We start from the raw sequence: 25,968 nt of genomic DNA, 5'->3' as shown, positions 1-25,968 counted from the left end.
GTAGGGGATGGATGAGGGGTGGTGAAGTGGGGTGTAGGGGATGGATGCGGGGTGGTGTGGTGGGGTGTAGGGGATGGATGAGGGGTGGTGTGGTAGGGTGTAAGGGATGGATGAGGGGTGGGGTGTAGGGGTTGGATGAGGGGTGGTGTGGTGGGGTGTATGGGATGGATGAGGGGTGGTGTGGTGGGGTGTAGGGGATGGATGAGGGGTGGTGTGGTAGGGTGTAGGGGATGGATGAGGGGTGGGGTGTAGGGGATGGATGAGGGGTGGTGTGGTGGGGTGTAGGGGATGGATGAGGGTTGGTGGGTGTAGGGGGATGGATGAGGGGTGGTGAAGTGGGGTGTAGGGGATGGATGAGGGGTGGGGTGTAGGGGATGTGTGAGGGTTGGTGGGTGTAGGGGATGGATGAGGGGTGGTGAAGTGGGGTGTAGGGGATGGATGAGGGGTGGTGAAGTGGGGTGTAGGGGATGGATGAGGGGTGGGGTGTAGGGGATGGATGAGGGGTGGTGGGTGTAGGGGATGGATGAGGGGTAGTGTGCTGGGGTGTAGGTGATAATAAGGTTTGGTATGGTTGGGTGTAGGGGATGGATGACAGTTGTTGTGTTGTAGGGTGTAGGGGATGGATGACGGGTGGTGTGGTGGGATGTAGGGGATGGATGAGGGTTGGTGTGTGGGATAGATGAGGGGTGGTGTGGTGGGGAGTAGTGGATGGATGAGGGTTGGATGGTTGGGTGTAGGGGATGGATGAGGGGTGGTGTGGTGGGGTGTAGGGGATGGATGGGGAATGGTGTGGTGGGGTGTAGGGGATGGATGAGGGGTGGTGTGGTAGGGTGTAGGGGATGGATGAGGGGTGGTGTGGTGGGGTGTAGGGGATGGATGAGGTGTGGTGGGTGTAGGGGGATGGATGAGGGGTGGTGAAGTGGGGTGTAGGGGATGGATGAGGGGTGGTGTGGTGGGGTGTAGGGGATGGATGAAGAATGGTGTGGTGCGGCGTAGGGAATGGGCAAGGGGTGGTGTGGTGTAGGGGATGGATGAGGAATGGTGTGGTGGGGTGTAGGGGATGGATGAGGGGTGGTGTGGCAGGGTGTAGGGATGATGAGGAATGGTGTGGTGAGGTGTAGGGGATGGATGAGGGGTGGGGTGTAGGGGATGGGTGAGGGTTGGTGGGTGTAGGGGATGGATGAGGGGTAGTGTGGTGGGGTGTAGGTGATAATAAGGGTTGGTATGGTTGGATGTAGGGGATGGATGGGGAATGGTGTGGTGGGGTGTAGGGGATGGATGAGGGGTGGTGTGGTAGGGTGTAGGGGATGGATGAGGGGTGGTGGGTGTAGGGGGATGGATGAGGGGTGGTGAAGTGGGGTGTAGGGGATGGATGAGGGGTGGTGTGGTGGGGTGTAGGGGATGGATGAGGGGTGGGGTGTAGGGGATGTGTGAGGGTTGGTGAGTGTAGGGGATGGATGAGGGGTGGTGAAGTGGGGTGTAGGGGATGGATGAGGGGTGGGGTGTAGGGGATGGATGAGGGTTGGTGGGTGTAGGGGATGGATGAGGGGTAGTGTGCTGGGGTGTAGGTGATAATAAGGTTTGGTATGGTTGGGTGTAAGGTTTGGTATGGTTGGGTGTAGGGGATGGATGACAGTTGTTGTGTTGTAAGGAATGGATGACGGGTGGTGTGGTGGGATGTAGGGGATGGATGAGGGTTGGTGTGGGGGATAGATGAGGGGTGGTGTGGTGGGGAGTAGTGGATCGATGAGGGTTGGATGGTTGGGTGTAGGGGATGGATGAGGGGTGGTGTGGTGGGGTGTAGGGGATGGATGGGGAATGGTGTGGTGGGGTGTAGGGGATGGATGAGGGGTGGTGTGGTAGGGTGTAGGGGATGGATGAGGGGTGGTGTGGTGGGGTGTAGGGGATGGATGAGGTGTGGTGGGTGTAGGGGGATGGATGAGGGGTGGTGAAGTGGGGTGTAGGGGATGGATGAGGGGTGGTGTGGTGGGGTGTAGGGGATGGATGAAGAATGGTGTGGTGCGGCGTAGGGAATGGGCAAGGGGTGGTGTGGTGTAGGGGATGGATGAGGAATGGTGTGGTGGGGTGTAGGGGATGGATGAGGGGTGGTGTGGCAGGGTGTAGGGATGATGAGGAATGGTGTGGTGAGGTGTAGGGGATAGATGAGGGGTGGGGTGTAGGGGATGGGTGAGGGTTGGTGGGTGTAGGGGATGGATGAGGGGTAGTGTGGTGGGGTGTAGGTGATAATAAGGGTTGGTATGGTTGGGTGTAGGGGATGGATGAGGGGTGGTGTGGTGGGGTGTAGGGGATGGATGGGGAATGGTGTGGTGGGGTGTAGGGGATGGATGAGGGGTGGTGTGGTAGGGTGTAGGGGATGGATGAGGGGTGGTGGGTGTAGGGGGATGGATGAGGGGTGGTGAAGTGGGGTGTAGGGGATGGATGAGGGGTGGTGTGGTGGGGTGTAGGGGATGGATGAGGGGTGGGGTGTAGGGGATGTGTGAGGGTTGGTGAGTGTAGGGGATGGATGAGGGGTGGTGAAGTGGGGTGTAGGGGATGGATGAGGGGTGGGGTGTAGGGGATGGATGAGGGTTGGTGGGTGTAGGGGATGGATGAGGGGTAGTGTGCTGGGGTGTAGGTGATAATAAGGTTTGGTATGGTTGGGTGTAAGGTTTGGTATGGTTGGGTGTAGGGGATGGATGACAGTTGTTGTGTTGTAAGGAATGGATGACGGGTGGTGTGGTGGGATGTAGGGGATGGATGAGGGTTGGTGTGGGGGATAGATGAGGGGTGGTGTGGTGGGGAGTAGTGGATGGATGAGGGTTGGATGGGTGTAGGGGATGGATGGCAGATGGTGTGGTGGGGTGTAGGGGATGGATGAGGGTTGGTGGAGTGGGGTGTAGGGGATGGATGAGGGGTGGTGTGGTGGGGTGTAGGGGTGGATGACAGTTGATGTGTTGTTAGGGATGGATGAGGGGTGGTGTGTTGGGATGTAGGGGATGGATGAGGGTTGGTGGGGTGGGGTGTAAGGGATGGATGACGGGTGGTGTGGTGGGATGTAGGGGATGGATGAGGGTTGATGGGGTGGGGTGTAGGGGATGGACGAAGGTTGGATGGGTGTAGGGGATGAATTGTGTGTTGTATGGGACGGATGAGGGGTGCTTTTATTTCCATTCATCATTCAATGCAGGAGGTCGTGTACAGTTAGTGCTCGGCTCCCAGGGATCTGTAAAACACTCTCCCTGATGCCTGGCTGTCAGCAGTAGTGAAGCCAGAGGAAAGACAACACACACACGCACAGACACGCGCACACAGGCACAATCACACACACACACACACACACACACACACACACACACACACACACACACACACACACACACACACACACACACACACACACACACACACACACACACACACACACACACACACACACACAAACCATCCCTCCTCAGCAACAGACCAATCAATCCAACACCAGACTTTTCACTTTATATTCAAGGTTAGTAGAGAACTGCTACTTTACAACAACAGCCTCATTGACAAAACAGCGATTGAACACTGATGTCATTCATTCAACAGATATCATGTAAAACAAATCCCACACTGACGTTATTTGTGATGACAATGTTTCATTCCTGTTATACTATTCATACTGATGGTATCTTATGACTAGCCTGTATTCCTTCCGGTTACCCTCTCCTCTCTAAAATGTGTGTAGATGACTCAGATGCTCAGCACCTGTCCAGCCTTAACAAGACAGACACATACAGCCTCTCTACCGGAGGTAAACAGCATGATCCAGTCGATCTGTCAGCTGGCTTCCTTCTCCTCCTCTTCCTCCTCACACACAACATGTGTTTCTCCCATCAAAGAGGCTCAATCCCCAGGACATACTGCAGGTGGCTAACAGCATGCTCCAGCTTTACCAGGCTTCAACCCGCCTCTCCCCTCATCTCCCCGCCTCAGACACATGTACACACCAACAGGCCTCCTTCCTACCCTGCTAGTGGTCTCCCACCCCCTCCTCCTTCCCTGCCCGGGGAGCCCTCCCACTCCACTCTAATTAGGGGAGAGCTGATTGGCGATGCCCCTTGCTCCAGCAAGAAGCCACCCCTTCTTCATCCCATGCCAACCTTTCGGCCCTCCCTCCACTTTAGATCTTCCACCTCCAGGCCTGGCACTTTTTCTGAGCGACACCATGGCAGAGTCAAGGGTAAGGCCTGGGGCGGTGTGTGACTGTAATAACAAACACAACAAAGCACTTCTTACACACATGCTCTCCCATAATCCATTGTGATTAATATGCAGGTCAGTAGATCTGCTGGGACAGACGGAGGAAATTTGTCCGTGGTTTAATTAGTTGCAGCTCTAGCAAATATTCAGTCAGTAATTATGGTCAGGATGTTCCTGACCTTTGTCCTGTTTGGCTTTTATCCGACCATGTACTATGCGGGGACTTTGTTGCGTAGTGGTAGCCTACATTATGCTGCTCATCTGAGCTCTGCTCTACCTCTGTATCTTTCACAGCTTATCTGCTGCACATACAGTCTCATAGAAAAAACCTCGCTTTACAGGATGGCCAAACGGCGATGGTTTATTTTCTACTATTCGCTTCTGAAATGACAGAGTTCCGCTATGAAACGGCGGGGCCAAGCCTCACACAGTCTGAGCAGCTTGTCCAGAAGGCAGCCATCCATATTTATAAGCATGTCATTCTGTTTGCTTTCATAAGATTCAATTTTGGACGTACAGTAGGAAGACCAACATTCTAACATGTGAATAGCCTGCCAATGTCTCCCTTCCAACCCCCACCTCGACACCGCCACCAGACTGAATACTGAAGTCAGGAAAATAACATTATTAAAATAAAATATTTTCCCTCCAAGGTGTTCTTTCATGTTAAAAGGGATATGGGGGGGGGGGGGGGGGGGTAAGAGAGCAAAACAGAAAGAGAGCAAAACGTACAGAGGTGAAAAGGAGGGGTGAGAAGAGGAGGATGGTACTGTAGAAGGCAAAAGTGTCTCTGAATGTGACACTGAATGTGAGACAAGGGTCTCTCACAGTGGCATTCTAACTAGGTTATTAGAGGATGAATTACTGGGTTAACAGTGGGTGTCAAAGCAGGGCCCGGCTGTGTGTTTAAAACCCCACAACCACCAACTCAACCTCTCAACAGACACACATCTCAAAATAATATACACACACAGGAGCAGAGAGACACTGACTGTTCAAATCTGGCTATACATGAGAAGCACCAGACAAGTTCTCATACTCTGAGCATATTAAATCTGGGCTAAGCTGTGCCATTCTGCAAACAGGATCATAGACCACACAACTAGGCCTGCACACAAAGAATACACACTACAACTACACACAATGACAGGAGCAGGGTTACACATGCTCTGACTGTCTACAACACACTACTAACACACACACACAAGACACACACACACACACACACACACACACACACACACTACTAACACACACGTAAACACAACTTACACACACAACTAACACACACACACAAACACACACACTACTAACACATACTACTAACACACACACGTGGTATAAGAGCAGAGGCAGTGCTGGAGGGATTTGAGCTGCCAGGGCCCCTGTGGGGGAAGCTATGGCTTCCTGTTTGCAAGCCTTTCTTTAGTGAAAATGCTTAAAACGGGCCAAACGAGAGCAGTGCTTATCCAGCAAAATTGCTGCTAGATGGAGCAGAAAGTGCACAAATGTTCTATGACACCCCAGTAATGAGGTTTTATATTGACCCAGCGACTGTGAGTGGAAAGGGCCGTTGCTCCTCTCCTCTTCCCCCCCCTAGCTGCTCTAGCCTTTCTTCCCTTTCCCTCCATTTATCCTGGGTGCTTTCAGTCAGTCACTATCTGGTGGAGCTGCCTGGCTGGCTGGCCTCAGCCATGCAGGTAGAAGAGCACAACACACATCACTCAAACCTCTACATCAACTATTCATAAAGCTCCATTATATTGTTGGTCTGAATAAAGGGCTTAAGGAAATAAAAACTGTTGTTGTCATTGTTGTTGTTGTCGTCGTGGGGTGCTGTCAGTATACTGTACGTAAATCATAGGTATATTGTGACTTTTTGAGGTTGTTTGAAAGGTTGACATACCATCAAGCTCAGTTGTTTACGGTAACGCTTGTTATATTCAGACTGGCTAGAGAATACAACGCTGAACAGTCTAAGCAATAGTTCTAATAAAGTGCTTAAACAGCCATTTCCTATTGCACATGACGTTTATAGCTTTTGTGTAGTTTGTATCCACATATAGAAGTTTTCAAATTGATTTAAACAAGGCTATACGAACTGAACAGAGTAGTACCATTATTGTTGGCAAACACAGGTGTGAGCATTGTGCTGTGACTGCTTTGATAACAGTGCATGTTTCCTCTTTGATCAGATTATCCCTGAAGACATCTCTCTCCCAGAATGCCAAGTGCCTAAGGCTGTGGGCCGTGAGGCTCCGTGAGGCTTCATGATGCATAGCTCCATATCCCTATGCTGCTACTCTTAAAGGTCAGGCTTCTCGGGCTGGAGGTGTGTGTGTGTGTGTGTGTGTGTGTGTGTGTGTGTGTGTGTGTGTGTGTGTGTGTGTGTGTGTGTGTGTGTGTGTGTGTGTGTGTGTGTGTGTGTGTGTGTGTGTGCGTGCGGGGTGTTGGGGGATAGATAGACACTGATCTCACTGTGATCTTTGAACAGTTATTGCATTCATAGGTTTGGTGTTCTGTCTAGCACCTCACAACGCCCCTCTCCCCTCTCTGAACACTGACATTCAGACCTGAAAAACAAAACAGAATTTTGACCCATCCATCATGTATTCATTAGATGCGTCCCTGGTTCTCTGGACCCTGACACAGATATATAGTGCTGGATGCTGCCTGCTGGAGCTGTGCCTGTCATGGTAACCAAGGCGCTCTCCCTCCCCTCTCTTCTCCTCTGCTCCGCTCTGCCACCCAGGCTGGGTTGGGTTCTCTCATTAGCAATATTTTTGTATGTCCGTCAGGGAAGCATGCGCCAAGCTATTTTAAGTAAATGCATCAACCACCAGTGAGATTTTGCAAAGTCTGCAGTCTTCCGATAAATGAAAAATGTATGCTTGGATGGGAATCATTTCTGTATTACACCAATGGTTATTATTATCTTACAGGGCTACACATATCATTTCTAGAGAGGGTCATTATTTTTTCGTAATTACCCTTCTGAACATGTTAACATCTTAAGTGAGGATTTTGTCAAACTTATTATACTCTAAAAATACCTCCTATCTTCACTTTTCTCACATTTTATCCAAGATGCCAAGAATCGTTCACTGCTTTCAGACAAACATAACATACAGTAAGCCTCAAAGGTTACCCATAATGCATTAAGGCTGTTTTCTTTTTGACAGACAGAATGTGACCTTTAAATGATTTTTGTTATGAGCGAAACAGAACAGGAACATGTATGGGATGCAGCGGGACAGGAGGGATTTACGCACACCAGATTGATCCTTCTGCCCCATCGCCTTCTCCTGTTTGTTACACACAACCATGTCTTTCTAATGGAAACATTGTGAAGATAAAGATTCGCCCATCCACATGTACACCATAAGTTGTGTCACCGTGAACAGGTCTCTCTTGTAAAATACATGTAATCTCATTGAGAACAACCTGTATAAAACCTGTTCAACTGAAGAAATAAGTCCCACTACAACACAGTGGTGGAGACATAGCTTCTGGTGTCTTACTAGCCTCCATCAATAGGAGGAAATGAGAGGAACATTCCTTTCAGACTAGCGTGTTGGTCCATCACACAATAAAAACAAACACATTAATCATCTGAACAACATTGATAGATCATTAATTATTTTTCCTTACTGTTGTTGTCACACATTGTTGAATCCATTCACGGGTAGCCAGAGCAGTTTGACAGAACTTTCTAAGACACTTTCAGTTACGTACACTGCCATATCTTGATGAGCGGGAATTTGACATTGAGTCTCTGCAATAAAGATGTTTTCTTCAGGAAAATTCAGCAAACATTCAAAAGAGTTGGACTCTTTTCTCCAGTTTCTATGCTCACGGTTGGGATCGTTCGAGCTGCAAATGCCAAAGGCTCTACAAGAGAACAATGATAACAAATCTAGCAGATCTACCAAATGAAAAATGGCACTTCTCCCTTACAAGCAGATACATCAGTGTTTATTAAATCAATGGCAGACGGAGGAATCTGAAGGTAAAATAATGAAGCACTTATAAATGATCTCTGCTTCACTGGGCCTTACCTGATCGGGGGCTGCTAGGGGACCACCAATGCGAGTTATATTAGGAGAGGTCTATTAATCCTCGCCTCTCATAGCTGACTATTAAATGGGAGAGTCCTCTGTGACTTGCTAGGCACATCCTTTTTAATTTTCCTATGATAAAAAAAGAAGTCAAGCCACACGGCTCTCATTGATTGGGTGTGAAAGTTTCTGTTTCCCTGTACTGTATATCTCTCCTTGTGCAGCCTGAGGTTTTCCTGCTGGTGCTGTGGGAGCTACGCTAGGTCTAGGCAGCCCTGCTACCACATACACACACGCGCACACTCACATCCATGGCAACAAGGGAGCTATGGCAAGGCCGCTCTGCTCTGTTCTCTCAACAGCAATGTGCTTTTAATTGAGTGACATCTAATCAGGCGGTGGAGTAACAAAACAGGTCAACAAGGGACAAGCAGCGCCAGCTGCACCAAACGCTATAACAGAACAGCTAGGCAGATAAGTCAAGATACCGAGGTGGCGAATCAGTCTGGTGGTTTTAATGAACCAAAATCACGGGTTCGGAGACATTTCTGTGTGAGATCCTGGGGTGAATGTGTGATTCGATGGGAGGGGAGCTTCAGAAGAGAATACACAGGCTTTGGGAGGAGGAACACCTTTGATGTGGCTGAGGGGTCTCACCAGCTCCATCTTAACACATATTAAACAGGCACTTCGCAAAGGAGGAATATTTCATTACAGAACATAGTGGGCCATGTTTAGAGTTTAGGCTTTTTTTAATCGAATGTCAAATCTGTGGACTGGGGGAAAGCATCAAGTTTCCAAACATAAATCACAGTGAACAGTCAGGACTGTGATTGTAGAGGTAGTGACATGCAGTACACAGATAAAGGAGTGAAGGCAGACGTAAGACTAAAATCTCCATCGTGTTCTTGGTTGGGATCATTTGAATTCATGTCCTTTCTGAGTATGCTAACCATAATCCCCTGCTCTCTCTCTCTCTTCATCCACCTGATACGGCAAACACGGTTCCCTTCATTCCTCACATCTCACTCAGTCTCTGTCTCTTTCTCTCTCTCTCTCTCTCTCTCTCTCTCTCCTCTCTCACCAAACACATTTAGGAGATGTACTATGTGTTCCCTCTGCGTGTGAGAAACAACAGGCTCGACCTTTTTGCATAGTGTCATTCAGCGCAGCTGAAATAAATTAGATTTTAAATGCCGCTCCTCGCCAGCTTGACGCGCAGATACAACGGGCAGATTGGATCTCATAGAGGACATTGTTTTTGATATACCCCCCACAAGTCACAAATAATTGCCAATGAACTCTTGGCCTTTCGTCCAGCAGAGCACGATGAGACTCTCTGATGAGTGTGCTTCCTCTTAAGGCCTCGAACCAGAGGGAGGTTTGCCCTGGGAACAGTAGCCTACTGCGCTAGCTTCCTACTTAGGGGAAGAAAAGAAAAGGGGTCTCTTGTTAAAGTCACCCTAACAAATGTCCCTGTGAAAACTGCTGTATAAATACAACTGAAGAGATTTAGCTGTGTTTGTATTTGTTGTAATGTATGCGAAATGCCGAGTGGGCTGGGCTCTAATTGGAAGCACCTCACAGCATGTGAATGTTACACGACTCCATTTTGTTGCTCCCAGCCTATAGACAGAGACTAAAACAGGAAGCTCCCGCGCTCAGGTCTGTTCAACGCTGGTCTGACCAATCTGATTCTACGCTTCAAGATTGCTTCGATCACGTGGATTGGGATATGTTTCGCATTGCGTCAAACAACAACATTGACGAATACGCTGATTCGGTGAGCGAGTTTATTAGCAAGTGCATCGGCGATGTCGTACCCACAGCAACTATTAAAACATTCCCAAACCAGAAACCGTGGATTGATGGCAGCATTCGAGCAAAACTGAAAGCGCGAACCACAACGTGTTAACCCTCGCAAGGCTGCAGGCCCAGACAGCATCCCCAGCCGCGTCCTCAGAGCATGCGCAGACCAGCTGGCTGGTGTGTTTACGGACATATTCAATCAATCCTTATCCCATTCTGCTGTTCTCACATGCTTCAAGAGGGCCACCATTGTTCCTGTTTCCAAGAAAGCTAAGGTAACTGAGCTAAACAAAGTGCTTTGAGAGACTAGTCAAGGACCAGATCACCTCCACCCTACCTGACACCCTAGACCCACTCCAATTTGCTTACCGCTCCAATAGGTCCACAGACTACACAATCGCAACCACACTGCACACTGCCCTAACCTATCTGGGCAAGAGGAATACCTATGTGAGAATGCTGTTCATCGACTCAGCATTTAACACCATAGTACCCTCTAAACTCGTCATCAAGCTCAAGACCCTGGGTCTCGACCCCGCCCTGTGCAACTGGGTACTGGACTTCCTGTCGGGCCACCCCCAGGTGATGAGGGTAGGTAACAACATCTCCACCCCGCTGATCCTCAACACTGGGGCCCCACAAGGGTGCATTCTGAGCCCTCTCCTGTACTCCCTGTTCACCCACGACTGCGTGGCCATGCACACCTCTAACTCAATCATCAAGTTTGCAGACGACACTACAGCGGTAGGCTTGATTACCAACAACGACGAGACGGCCTACAGGGAGGAGGTGAGGGCCCTCGGAGTGTGGTGTCAGGAAAATATCCTCACACTCAAAGTCAACAAAACAAAGGAGATGATCATGGACTTCAGGAAACAGCAGAGGGAGAACCCCCCTATCCACATCGATGGGACAGTAGTGGAGAGGATAGTAAGTTTTAAGTTCCTCGGCGTACACATCACGGACAAACTGAAATGTTCCACCCACACAGACAGCATCGTGAAGAAGGCGCAGCAGCACCTCTTCAACCACAGGAGGCTGAATAAATTTGGCTTGTCACCAAAAGCACCGCCTGGTACGGCAACTTCTCTGCCCTCAACCGTAAGGCTCTCCAGAGGGTAGTGAGGTCTGCACAACGCATCACCGGGGGCAAACTACCTGCCCTCCAGGACACCTACACAACCCGATGTCACAGGAAGGCCATAAAGATCATCAAGGACAACAACCACCCGAGCCATTACCTGTTCATCCCGCTATCATCCAGAAGGCAAGGTCAGTACAGGTGCATCAAAGCAGGGACAGAGAGACTCAAAAACAGCTTATATCTCAAGGCCATCAGACTGTTAAACAGCCACCACTAACATTGAGTGGCTGCTGCCAACATACTGACTCAACACCTGCCACTTTAATAATGGAAAAATTGATGTAAAAATCACTGTATCACTAGCCACTTTAAACAATGCCACTTAATATAATGTTTACATGCCCTACATTACTCATCTCGTATGTATATACTGTATATATCATATACTGCATATACTGCATCTTGCCATCTTTATGTAATACATGAATCACTAGCCACTTTAAACAATGGCACTTTTATATGTTTACATACCCTACATTACTCATCTCATATGTATATACTGTACTTGATACCATCTACTGCATCTTGCCTATGCCGTTCTGTACCATCACTCATTCATATATCTTTATGTACATATTCTTCATCCCTTTACACTTGTGTGTATAAGGTAGTTGTTGTGAAATTGTTAGGTTAGATTACTCGTTGGTTATTACTGCATTGTCGGAACTAGAAGCACAAGCATTTTGCTACACTCACATTAACATCTGCTAACCATGTGTATGTGACAAATAAAATTTGATTTGATAGTCTGCAGCTCTAGTACTGTAGGTAGCATTGCTTATAATGCCCCAATGTCCTTTTCGGTGGGGCTAACTGTGGTGCTAGAGACAAATTTAATTTCAATATTGGTGCCAGCAATAGCACCCCCCCTCTCTCTCCTCCAGCTGAAGGGTTGGAGGTTGACAGGCAGGGGAAGACAGCTAATCAAAAAATCTGCCAAACAATCGCGGGTCAGAGCCAAAGATGTTCTCTATCGCTCACAATTTCCTTTATGCAGAACAGGCACCGACGTGACAGACTGACTGTGTGTGTATGTGTGTGCATGCACTCGTGTGTGTGTGTGAGAGACAGTCTGTGTGTGTGTTTGTCTGATTCTCTGTGTGTGTGAGTGTGCGAATCTGTGTGTGCGTTTGTACAAAACTGTGTGTATGTTTGTGTGCATGCCTGTGTGTATTTGTGGCAGGGCCACAGATAGGACCCAGTCACCCTTGCGACCCTCGGCCACACTCCACTTGTCTGAGGATAAGAGCAGTAGCATTAGAGAGGTCCGACCGCATCACCCTGAACCAGCCAATACGAGGAGGGGCAGATAGGACACTTGTTAACAAATGCAGCGTGATCCCACACCGTGTGTGTGTGTGTGTGTGTGTGTGTGTGTGTGTGTGTGTGTGTGTGTGTGTGTGTGTGTGTGTGTGTGTGTGTGTGTGTGTGTGTGTGTGTGTGTGTGTGTGTGTGTGTGTGTGTGTGAGTATGTGTCTCTGTGACTATGATAATGCCTGTGCCCACTGCTTTACACAAGGGTGGAGACTCATTGCTTGTTTTTAGGGGGACTGGGAAGGAGAAGATAAAAAAGGAATGCCTGTGTTCCATGCGGCCTGCTGTGCTAGACAGAGTCAGCAGCCAGTCCCTATCCTCCTCATAGTGTTTCTGTCCACGTCCTTCTCTGTTAGCTATTACTGCGTGCAGACGAGGGGTGATGTTTACTCTGCTGAGACAAGCAAGTCTACTGCTCTGGGTGGCAACCTTGTGACTCCCCTCTTCTCTCCTGCCGCCAGCTCGCCTCATGTCTAACCCTGGCCCTCACACAGGCAGCCAGGAGGCAGGGAAATGTCTTTCATATTAACCCGGTTGGTGCGTGTCCTTCAAGAATCATTCAGTCAGAATTTGTAAAAGGTGATACCTAACATATGGAAAACAACGGATCCACTCAGTTACTTAATAGAATAATATTGAATTATCTTTGTCTCCCGCTCGCTCCTTCTTTCTCTTACACAAATACACATATGGACACACAGGGAGGAGGGAAAGGGGAATGGGAATCCTTGGTAATAAGAAAAAAACTAGCATTGTCAATGAAAACGTGACTAATTAGATATTCTATCAAATTAAAATGAAAAATAAAACAATAAGACACACATGATAAGAAGCAAAGACATGAGCAAAGAAATGGCTATGTATTTGTAGAAATGTTACGGGTTAAGGACAGAGGAGGTCATTGAGAAGAGAAGTAGGGAATAATGAAAAGGACACAGATATAAATGAATAGAAAAATGCAGTCATTTCTAAATGCCTAAATTGAGAACATATCATGATAATCAGAAGGGAAAAAGGTATGAAAAAGATGAAAGAACAAGACATCTGGAAATTATATGATGATGAGAAAATGGCCAAATTTTGAAATTAAGAAAATGCATAAAATAAAAATGAAATGATTACCAAGATTATGCAGGAGTTCAGGGTTCAGAGGTCAAGTTCAATATAAACAGGAAGGAGGAAAACCAATATGGCGGATGGATGTCTGCCTGCATGGAAGGATGTCTCTGGAAGAAATAAAGCAAGGTGAGGTAAGTACACTTCACTGTTAAGTGGTGTTGAAACCCTACACCTACTTGACAATATGTAGCACTCAAATATTAATGGGACACAATACAGTAATAAGCACTGGAACACAGCAGCATAGTACTTCACAGCACTGTAGTAGTAACCCATTGCTGCAATCAAATGACAAAATCACCCTAGCGGCCTCATGGGTGGAATGTTATTAATATTTTTCATAATTTAATAATTAATAAACATTATAAAAATTTAAAAAATGAAAATCTGGTGTTTCTATGTCAAATGGTTTTGCTATATTTCAGTCTTCTGTGATGTACAGGACCAGTCAAAAGTTTGGACACACCTACTCATTCAAGTTTTTTTAAACTATTTTCTACATTGTAGAATAATAGTGAAGACATCAAAACTATGAAATAACACATACGGAATCATGTAGTCACCAAAAAAGTGTTTATCAAATCAAAATATATTTAAAATGTAAGATTCTTCAAAGCAGCCACCCTTTGCCTTGATGACAGCTTTGCACACTCTTGACATTCTCTCAACCAGCTTCATGAGGTAGTCACCTGCAATGCGTTTCAATTAACAGGTGTGCTTTGTTAAAAGTTAATTTGTGGAATTTCTTTCCTTAATGCGTTTGAGCCAATCAATTGTGTTGTGACAAGGTAGGAGTGGTATACAGAAGATAGCCCTATTTGGACAAAGTCCATATTATGACAAGAACAGCTCCAATAAGCAAAGAGAAACCTAAGTCCATCATTACTTTAAGACATGAAGGTCAGTCAATGTAGAAAATTTCAAGAACTTTGAAAGTTTTTTCAAGTGCAGTTGCAAAAGCCATCAAGCGCTAAGATGAAACAAGCTCTCCCGGGGACCATCACAGGAAAGGAAGATCCAGAGTTACCTCTGCTGCAGAGGATAAGTTACCAGCCTCAGAAATCGGCAATTAACTGCACCTCAGATTTCTGCCTAAATAAATGCTTCACAGAGTTCAAGTAACAGACACATCTCAACATCAACTGTTCAGAGGAGACAGTGTGAATCAGGGCTTCATGGTCGAATTGATGCAAAGAAACCACTACTAAAGGACACCATTAAGAAGAAGAGACTTGCTTGGTTCAAGAAACATGGGCAATGGACATTAGAATGGTAGAAATCTGAGTCCAAATTTGAGATGTTTGGTTCCAACCACCGTGTCTTTGTGAGACGCAGAGTAGGTGAACGGATAATCTTTGCATGTGTGGTTCCCACCGTGAAGCACGGAGGAGGAGGTGTGATGTTGTGGGGGTGCTTTGCTGGTGACACTGTCTGTGATTGATTTAGAATTCAAGGCACACTTAACCAGCATAGCTACCACAGCATTCTGCAGCGATACGCCATCCCATCTGGTTTGCGCTTAGTGGGACTATAATTTGTTTTCAATAGGACAATGACCCAAACCTCACCTCCAGGCTGTGTAAGGGTTATTTGACCAAGAAGGAGAGTGATGGAGTGCTGCATCAGATGACCTGGCCTCCACAATCACCCGACCTCAACCATGTTGAGATGGTTTGGGATGAGTTGGACCGCAGAGTGAAGGAAAAGCAGACAACAAGTGCTCAACATATGTGGAAACTCCTTCAAGACTGTTGGAAAAGCAATCCAGGTGACTACCTCATGAAGCTGGTTGAGAGAATGCCAAGAGTGTGCAAAGCTGTCATCAAGGCAGAGGGTGGCTACTTTGAAGAATCTCAAATCTAAAATATATTTTGATTTATTTGACCCTTTTTGGTTACTACATGATTCCATATGTTGTATTTCATAGTTTTGATGTCTTCACTATTATTCTACAATGTAGAAAATAGTAAAAATAAAGAAAAACCCTTGAATGAGTAGGTGTGTCCAAACTTTTGACTGGTACTGTATATAAAGCGTAATATGTGACTTGTTTCAGGAAACAAGGCGTATGTCTTGCATCACTACTTCATAGGAGAGACATTTGAAGATAAACTTTTTTTATCAAAAAGATTTTTGGGCAGAAATGCCTTCTGGAACATGTGAGCTTTCATGTGCCTTAATAACAAACATGTATGCCATTTGAAAATACAAATACATGTGTTAAATTACGAGCCTAGTTGGTTTTGTCACAGAAAAACCCAGGAACCTTCCCTCTAGCCATGATTGACTGAGATAATGGATGGGCTGGACATGCCGAGAGATGAGTTTGGATTGGTCTGCCATGTACCACGCTTCTGTCTATAACATGAGCCGGTCAGTATGTGTAAGTAATCATTTCTAACACTGATTTTTTGAAAGATATCACGTAGTAGAACTGCAAAAATGTTGCTCTCCTCTTTCTGGAGGACCAAGTTTTGAAACATTGGAATGCCCATTGGAATTAGAGTATGATAGCTAAGGAGACAGAGAAAAATTGTGCATTTTATTGTAAATATGCAGAGGGAGTCGCAAAGAGAACACACAGAAGGCTGTTGTAAGGGCATCCGTGACAGAGAGTGAGAAGATTCCATTCATGTATACGGGTAAGATTGTCTAGCTAGCTAAATTTACAGATATTATACACATTTTGTCAGAAGGTCGTTTTCATTTCCAGTTAAAGCGTACTGTTAGCTATCTAGCTAACGTTAGCTGGTTGGCTCGCTAGCTAACATTACAAGTATGATCTGTGTAGTAATATTATTCTTATCTCATATTATTTGCATTGCTAGTTATAGTCTAATGTTAGCTAGCTAACATTGAACCTGGTTGGTTAGCTACCTGCAGATTCATGCAGAAGAGTAACGTTATGGATTGGGATTATGGTTCATTGTTTACCTAGCTAGCTAGCTGCATGACTAAACAAAATACTCCACTATGCAAGTAACCATTTCACTACACCTTCAAATTGGCTCGCCATTAAATTGTAAATAAAATTTTTGTTGTGAGTTTATATTTTCCTGTAATAATGAAGATATATGAGCTAAAGTGAAGGTGTTGTCAGCTATATGATATGGTCATTATTTGAAATGGCTAGCCAGCTAACTTAACATTAGCTAGCTAGCTAACAAGCTAGAAACTAATCAAAACATTGTTTATAAATTATTTTTTGCTAGATTGATACTAAATGAATTTATTAACAGGTGGGTTTATTTGTGTTAAAATACACTACTTATGCCATTTTTGACCATCATGCAGCCTGTAGTTTTGTGTTTATACTTGTTCATAATGACAACGACAATAGAATGTATCTGATGTCATTGCGACAACTGTGTACTAAACAACCAAACAGTTTAAGGCCGGTTTATACTACATCTATCGACAGTTGTCGCAATGACATCAGATAGATATAATTACTTCTCTATTGCTCCTCAACTGTACTGCAGGATATACCATTTTATACTTTTATCCAATGTTAAAAAAACAGTGCGTAGTGCGTACGGCCCAGTACATCACTGGGGCAAAGCTGCCTGCCATCCAGGACCTCTACACCAGACGGTGTCAGAGGGCCCTAAAATTTGTCAAAGACCTCAGCCACCCCAGTCATAGACTGTTCTCTCTACTACCACATGGCAAGCAGTACCAGAGTGCCAAGTCTAGGACAAAAAGGCTTCTCAACAGTTTTTACCCCCAAGCCATAAGACTCCTGAACAGGTAATCAAATGGTTACCCGGACTATTTGCATTGTGTGCCACCCCCAACCCCCCCAACCCCTCTTTTTATGCTGCTGCTACTCTTTGTTTATCATATATGCCTAGTCACTTTAACTATACATTCATGTACATACTACCTCAATTGGGCCGACCAACCAGTGCTCCCGCACATTGGCTAACCAGGCTATCTGCATTGTGTCCCACCACCCGCCAAACCCTCTTTTACACTACTGCTACTCTCTGGTCATCATATATGCATAGTCACTTTAACCATATCTACATGTACATACTACCTCAATCAGCCTAATCGGTGTCTGTATGTAGCCTCAACTACTTTTATAGCCTCTCTACTGTATATAGCCTGTCTTTTTACTGTTGTTTTATTTCTTTACTAACCTATTGTTCACCTAATACCTTTTTTGCACTATTGGTTAGAGCCTGTAAGTAAGCATTTCACTGTAAGGTCTACTACACCTGTTGTATTCAGCGCACGTGACAAATAAACTTAGATTTGATTTGAAGACCGAATTGAACATGTCGGTCACATATTGGGATGCAAACAAAAAATGTAATACATTTCTACTCTAAATCTGACATGGAACAGGTGTCTTTTTTAAAAGCCCATAACCTCGTATGTGTACTTTTGTTTCAAATAAGACTTGTTTAAGACTACCAAGAAACACCCTGTGTGACCCTGATTTAGCTCACTGCAGTAAAAGGCTCAAGATAAAGAAATACAAATCTGTTCCACTAAGTGACAGTGGTGGGCTACTTTGGTGGTCACTAAATCTCAGACATTTAGCTCACCCCCCATAAAAATCAGACAGGATCTTTTAATCATCCCATAACAGAGGCTAGACCACACAATATGCGTTCGGTCATCTTCAACACCTCTCAGGAAATTGGGAAGACTTAGCAGGACACCAGAGTGCTAAACTGTAGATTGTTAAAACAGCTACATTCACTCTCTAGTCTCTCTCTCACACATACAGTACATTGTGTACACACCTTAACTCAGGCACATAAGTGTGCACTGTACACATTAATGTAGGCTAGTTTGTGAAACAACAAAGTAAATATACAAAAACTGAAACAAATTATCAGGCACCAAGACAAAAGAACAAGGCATGTTGACTTCACTATCCACTGTATATCCAGTCTGTGTATCTATACTTTTAACAAACATTACATCTAAGCCCCCTGTGTCCTTGATTAGTTATTTTGCCTCAGATACACACATATGCAGAATGCTCCCTCTCCATAATCCATGTTAAGTCACAGCACTGCCTCCAACACTCAACCTTAACACACTCTAACTTCACAACAACCATAATGTTTGAAAACTTAACGCCACAACACTGAACCACTTTCACACTAACCTTACTGCTAATAACTTCATAAAAAACAACACGAAACAGCCTTAACGCTGTAATTTCACAACACCAACCTCACTAACAACCCTCCCGCCTGCCTCAGTTCATTGTGGAGCTGGGAAGGAAGCAGCACGAGGTAGTGCAGAGCAGAAGGGAGATCTCACGGGTATTAGCAGCTAATTGCCATCAACGAAACAAGCTGCACTTTCTGGAAGGAAAAACAATCTATATTAATTCCTCCTATTCTCCCCCGTAGAATACACGCCACAACTTCTTGGGCACACAAGATAAATGCTTATACCGTAATTACGACTAATTGTACAAATAATTGCAACATTTTCGTGCCACCTACACCCCAACTCAAAGAAAAGCAATCTATGGCTCTTGGCTGTGGAATAGAGTGGGCCCTGGCTGGTAGGATATGAAGGATTCAATTCTTTTCACATCTCTCTCTCTCTCTGTTCTTTGTAGGAAACATGACTGGGCAGAGAATTAATCTGCTTCATGGAAATAAATCTAAAAATCCCAAAATTGACAAAGGGAGGGAGGAGGGAAGGGAGGGAGGAGGAAAGGGAGGGAGGAGGGAAGGGAGGGAGGGAGGGAGGAGGGAAGGGAGGGAGGAGGGAAGGGAGGGAGGGAGGAGGGAAGGGAGGGAGGAGGGAAGGGAAGGGACGGTAAGGGAAGGGAGGGAGGGAGGAGGGAAGGGAAGGGAGGGAAGGGAGGGAGGGAGGAGGGAAGGCTGACAAGGAGTCATGGATGTTCCCAAAGGAGACATGCTCTTGAAATGGGGCTCATCTCTACAACCAAAACATTTGAAGGCCCCGGGAGCTTAACGCTCCAGGATGGCATCTTTGAGATAATATCCAAGTCCCCCTTTTTAAAGGAGAAAACACAAACAACAAACACAACATCACCTGTATGGCCAGATAGCCTTCTGCTGCAGGTTTTACAGCCTAATCCCTTTCATTTTGGGTCAGGATGATATTAGTGCTTTCTCACCGCTCCCGTGGTCAAAGCATACTTCAAAGATGTGATTCTCTCACCGACGGAGGGGAGAGGGAGAGGGCAGGAGGGAGACCAAGGAAATCCTCAGTCTATTACAGACAAGCCAATCATCAAAGAGAAATTACTGTACACTTCACTGGGATATGCTAATTCCAAATGAGATGAAAGTCATCAAAAGATAAGCACTGAGATATTTTGCATCTACAAATTGAAAATGTCTTGCTTTCAAATATAGTTGTTTTTTTCCGCTAACTTAGGTCCAATCTGGGGTTGCATTGGTGTTGGGGCAATTTGTAATGAATTGGCAAACAGTATGGGAATGTCACATCATATTAATGGTATAGCATTATATTATTGCCTAGCCCTAGACTTAACAGAGAGTACACATCAAGTAACTAGACAGTCTTTTTAAACTCCAATCTGATTAGCATGGATATCACTTGTCATTCATCATGGTTTCATTTGTTTCCGGCATAGATTATTTTGTGAGGAAGCCAGAACAGAGTTAGTTTAAACAATAGAGACACACGGAGACAATGACCCTATCCTCAGGGAGCCCCAGACTAAGGACATAGTCAATACTTCTGTGCTACATTCACGTCAAAACGGCTGGGTCAGCTCCAGCACGCATTCCTCTCACCCTGGTTACCCTCTGAATGCTCCTTTACAATCTTTTTTTCTAAAGAGGAGAGCAATCACTACCAGCCAGTACAGCCCTGAGGTGTGAACTGTGTTTATGACTTTTGCCCGTATGCTTGACATTTGATATGGAAGACCATGGGGCTTATGCTCCAGTCAAGAGGGATGAACAGTAGACAACGTCGATATTTCCCCCAACATGCAGAGTAGGCATACACACTCATAACAGAACAAGTGTATCAGCAAATGAAAGTAGAGGGCCAGGGGGGTTGGATGGAACAAATAGCTTGCTACAACAAATGATCTGACACCACAAATACATGACACACAAACAAGCTGCAAAGATATGCCAAGGGGTTAGATTTATTTAGTAAATACAAGAATAGAGTTTGAACATAAAAGAAATGCATGGGTGTTTGAGAATGAGGGGAGACGCAAGGCAGACATCGTTGCCATTGAAAGTAGTAGGTAGGCTAGTGTTCATAAGCATCAAAGCACCTTCATCATCACAGCCTCATCGAGGGCTACAGACGTAATAGTTTTGTGTCCGTCACTCCTCCTCCAGGGACAGTTTATGTACCGGTACACCATTGGAGGTGAAGTCAGAGGATTCAAGGTTCTTCAGTAGAAAAAGGTCTCACCTACACACCATTTGATGTCTCCCCCCACCCCATCTTCTCCCCCCACCCGATGTCTCCCCCCTTTCCCTCAGAATATGATGGGGCTTATCATGAATGCGCAGCGTGGAGATATTGTCAAGACCGCTTTCAAGTAATCCTGATTAAAAGCTTGACTTGTATTCTCTCAAGAGCACTCTCTCTCCCTGCCCTCTACCATGGCCCACAAGGGTGCCATTCTAGTGCTGTTGGACTCCATCCATTCACCATGCACCCCATCTGGGTGTAATATCACATATCAGGTGCTGGGCTGGCCCCTGTTAAATCATCCATTTTGTTGTCCTGACTGTATAGATAACTGGCTCAGCCCAGGCAGCTGTGCATGTACACACCAACACCACATTTATTACTATAGACAACTCAGAAAAGGTGGGGAAGTGTTTTAGGTCATGAATTTTGAAAAACTACTATCTAAAAGCACTATGAGAAATATGAAAGTATATTTACATCTAGATGACAAAAAAGTACTTGGGTAATGACTTGAGTAAGACCGTAAACTATGTGCCAGTAGGTGGAGCCTGACACAGCTGTGTGCCTGTATGTAGGGAACTATATTGCGGACTGGGAGGATTATTTGTCCATTTTTATTTGTCCTTTATTACACAAGCACTTCCTTGCATTATTCATCACTATTCATCCTTATTCATGGTCAAACAGAATCCAACACCATGTTTTAATCACACACAGATTGACAAAGCTGAAAGGACGCGCCGGCAGAGAGACTCCTCTCCCCACGTCTTTTTTCAGTGTCACCAATGTTAAAACATCAACAGATTAAAAAACTTTCTGTGCAAATGTTGTTCCTAATTTCAATGGAAAAGAGGGAAGCTTACATACTTTGTGTAAATGGATAAAGAAATGTACCTTTAATAAATGGAAAGTATGCGTAACATAACAGAAAAGTGGCAGATTGCTGTTTGTGACTGTGTTCCCTCTCTTTTCTGTCCCTCTCTACTCTGTTCCCTCTCTTTTCTGTCCCTCTCTACTCTGTTCCCTCTCTTTTCTGTCCCTCTCTACTATGTGTTCCCTCTCTTTTCTATCCCTCTCTACTCTGTGTTCCCTCTCTTTTCTGTCCCTCTACTCTGTTCCCTCTCTTTTCTGTCCCTCTCTACTCTGTGTTCCCTCTCTTTTCTGTCCCTCTCTACTCTGTTCCCTCTCTTTTCTGTCCCTCTCTACTATGTGTTCCCTCTCTTTTCTATCCCTCTCTACTCTGTGTTCCCTCTCTTTTCTGTCCCTCTACTCTGTTCCCTCTCTTTTCTGTCCCTCTCTACTCTGTGTTCCCTCTCTTTTCTATCCCTCTCTACTCTGTGTTCCCTCTCTTTTCTGTTCCTCTCTACTCTGTGTTCCCTCTCTTTTCTATCCCTCTCTACTCTGTGTTCCCTCTCTTTTCTGTCCCTGTCTACTCTGTTCCCTCTCTTTTCTGTCCCTCTCTACTCTGTTCCCTCTCTTTTCTGTCCCTCTCTACTATGTGTTCCCTCTCTTTTCTATCCCTCTACTCTGTGTTCCCTCTCTTTTCTATCCCTCTCTACTCTGTGTTCCCTCTCTTTTCTGTCCCTCTCCACTCTGTGTTCCCTCTCTTTTCTATCCCTCTCTACTCTGTGTTCCCTCTCTTTTCTGTCCCTGTCTACTCTGTTCCCTCTCTTTTCTGTCCCTCTCCACTCTGTTCCCTCTCTTTACTGTCCCTCTCTACTCTGTTCCCTCTCTTTTCTGTCGCTGTCTACTCTGTGCCCTCTCTTTTCTGTCCCTCTCTACTCTGTTCCCTCTCTTTTCTGTCCCTCTCTACTCTCTGGTCCCTCTCTTTTCTGTCCCTCTCTACTCTGTTCCCTCTCTTTTCTGTCCCTGTCTACTCTGTTCCCTCTCTTTTCTGTCCCTCTCTACTCTGTTCCCTCTCTTTTCTGTCCATCTCTACTCTGTTCCCTCTCTTTTCTGTCCCTGTCTACTCTGTTCCCTCTCTTTTCTGTCCCTGTCTACTCTGTTCCCTCTCTTTTCTGTCCCTGTCTACTCTGTTCCCTCTCTTTTCTGTCCCTGTCTACTCTGTTCCCTCTCTTTTCTGTCCCGGTCTACTCTGTGTTCACCTCTCTTTTCTAGGGCATTGTAACCAGGAGAGGATGGGGATGGAGAAGGCAGAGAGCAGAGAAGAAAGAGAGGTACCCATTCCCCTCACAGAGACAGACCCCAGACAGTGGTGATGGTGTTCCTGCTATCTTCCCGTACTGAAGCTGTCACTCGTAGCGTCAGGGCTGGGAGGCAGGCAGGCAATTTTAGCGCTGTGCAGAGGAATCGATACCCCATCACAGCACGTTCGCGGGCAGCACACCGCCCTGAAGAGGCTGCAGCGCAATTTACAGCATATTGTTTTTGGCCCCTGACGCAAACAGGCCACCACCGCCTAGAGCAATGGAAGGAGCATGGAGGAGCAGGACTAAGTCAAGGCCTGTCATTGTCATATCTGCCTTATCACTGGACAACATGGAGGGGACAAGGAGGAACATTCATATGAAACACCTCAGACCTCGTCCTCAGACTAGGGGAGCACTTACAAAGGCTGCATGATGCATCAATTTGTCTGAAGCTAAATTGTTGAGGCTAACTTGTTTTACTTTCTTATTTGCTGACTATTGTACATGAGCCAATGTAAAGGTAGGAATCAGAGAGAGGAGAGAGCAAAACATCCGCCCAGGTGTTCAAGATGCACACTACAGGAGGTGTACAACAACACATGCAACAGATGATTCATTTGGTGGATAAAAAGCAGCAGCTATGAGTACGTGTATGCTGCTGTTCACTCACCGGTATGCCAACAAGTGCCTTGCATACACCTGCAATCATTACCATCACACAGCGGGACAGACACTCTGGAACAGACACACTGTGCACAGTAGGCACTATGGATTAGGGTAGAGCAGCAACTCCAACAGGATTCACACTAAACAAACACCAAGTAGCCTACACTACAAATAGTCTGGTACACATACCTTCAAATAGATAGGGACTCTGTCGAACCGGCAACGCTGATCCAGTAAATAACAGTGATGTGAACGGGCATGTGTGAGATGAACAACGCGATCTGGTTTAATCGATAGCAACAGCCTCTTATGGTGACACGCTTCAACAATCATTACTGCTATGCAGATCCTCTCTTGCTTGAGACACATTGTGTTGTTGATATTCTATAGGCCTGCCTACAGAACTCTAGGGAGATCTAGGCTACAGTAAACAACGCCTCTCGTGTTCATACAGTGAACACTGTGTGTACCTTGCCTGTTTTTCTGTTTCTGTGTTTGACATTGGTCTGAAAGCAAGCCCACAGGGTTTTCAAGTACCTTTTCAATCTAGGTATATGATGGGGGTTTACGTGGGGAAGGTCCAGCCAGTGTGCTTGTTGTGTTCAATCACTAATCTTATCCAGGAGGCACGGTGGGAAACAGGGCTATTATAGGTAAAAATGAAAGAAAAATCATTGCTGTTTGATTGATGGACCTATTCCCCTGGGCGATAAGCCACTATTTCACTTTCACCAACTGCAACTGACACAATCCTCTGTAGCTAGGCTGGTTACTATACTGTAGGTAAATCTCTTTATAATGATACTTTTATACACTAGAAAATCAACAGACGTAACACAGTCAAGGGCACTTAATGTCTGTCTGTCTGGGTGGGTGGTTGCAGACAGACTAACTACCTCTAATGTCACTGTTGTGGCTTCTCTTTAATAATGCAGCTGTTGTGACGAGACAAGATGACAGCATGCCTGTATTGGGATAGAGCTGAAGAGCTAGTCTTTAGACTAGATTGATAGTGATTGGCCAGGGAAGTCAAACAGAGCTGGAAGTGGCCTATTATTTGGCTGTGTTTTTAACAGCTGGAGCAGGAACGTCATTACGAGGAGAGCTATGGTGGTGACAGAGCAGGAGCTAATACACATGAGGAGAAAAGCAGACATTAGGGTGTCTGGGACACCTAACCCACCACAGCCATTAAACTGGAGTTAAGGGTAAACAGGGCTTTCTAAACAAGAAGTGCATTGTTTGGCTGCTAGGCTATGTCTTAAACTAGTTCAATTAGATTATTTATCTACACATAATCATATAACTCAGTGAATTTCCCCAGATAAGGTCCAGCAAATAAATTATTACACACGCAGTTAATGTGTACTGCACAAATAATTGCTTTGCTTCTCAGTTTTGTTTCATACAAGTCTCAAACCATTGAGCATTTAGGGACCAGCACAAAAACACTAATTTGATTTTGAGGCTCAAGATTTAAATCTACTTTACCACCCAGTATATTCAGTACGTCAGTGCTACAGTCAGTACATCACTCCTCAACCTCCTCCACTCTGCTCAGAACAAGACCTCCATCTCCCATCTCACCCAATAAGTCATGCAATAAGGATGTGTACCTTCTAGTGGGAAGGCAGAGGGCCATGGGGCTGCAACCAGACATTTTCATTTGGAGATAGATAGATATCTCTAATGCCTTGACACTGATTAGGAGGTGTCAGTCCTGAATTTGATTAGTAATCAATATATGATGTACATAGTGCAGGAATAGGGTGGAGGGGTAAAGACGGCCATGTGTGTTTGCGTCTCAAATGGCACCCTATTCCCTTAATAGTGCAGTACCTTTGACAAGGGTCCACAGGTGCACTATAAAGGAATAGGGTGCCATTTGGGATGCAGTCTCTCTCTCTATCACCATTCCAGAGAACATCCCTCATTGGGATGCAGTCTCTCTCTCTATCACCATTCCAGAGAACATCCCTCATTGGGATGCAGCCTCTCTCTCTATCACCATTCCAGAGAACATCCCTCATTGGGATGCAGCCTCTCTCTATCACAATTC

The 25,968-nt window shown here is 45.6% G+C and overlaps 1 protein-coding gene across 8 annotated transcripts in view; it reads right to left on the bottom strand.

The window, feature by feature from the left end:
- The window catches only part of LOC110532462 (calmodulin-binding transcription activator 1), a 616,618-nt gene that overhangs the window by 518,099 nt on the left and 72,551 nt on the right, over window positions 1-25,968 (bottom strand). The window lies entirely within an intron of this gene.

Source organism: Oncorhynchus mykiss, chromosome 9 (assembly GCF_013265735.2).
Source record: "Oncorhynchus mykiss isolate Arlee chromosome 9, USDA_OmykA_1.1, whole genome shotgun sequence".
NCBI classification, from domain to species: Eukaryota; Metazoa; Chordata; class Actinopteri; order Salmoniformes; family Salmonidae; genus Oncorhynchus; species Oncorhynchus mykiss.
This window is presented reverse-complemented; position numbering and strand designations above follow the sequence as displayed.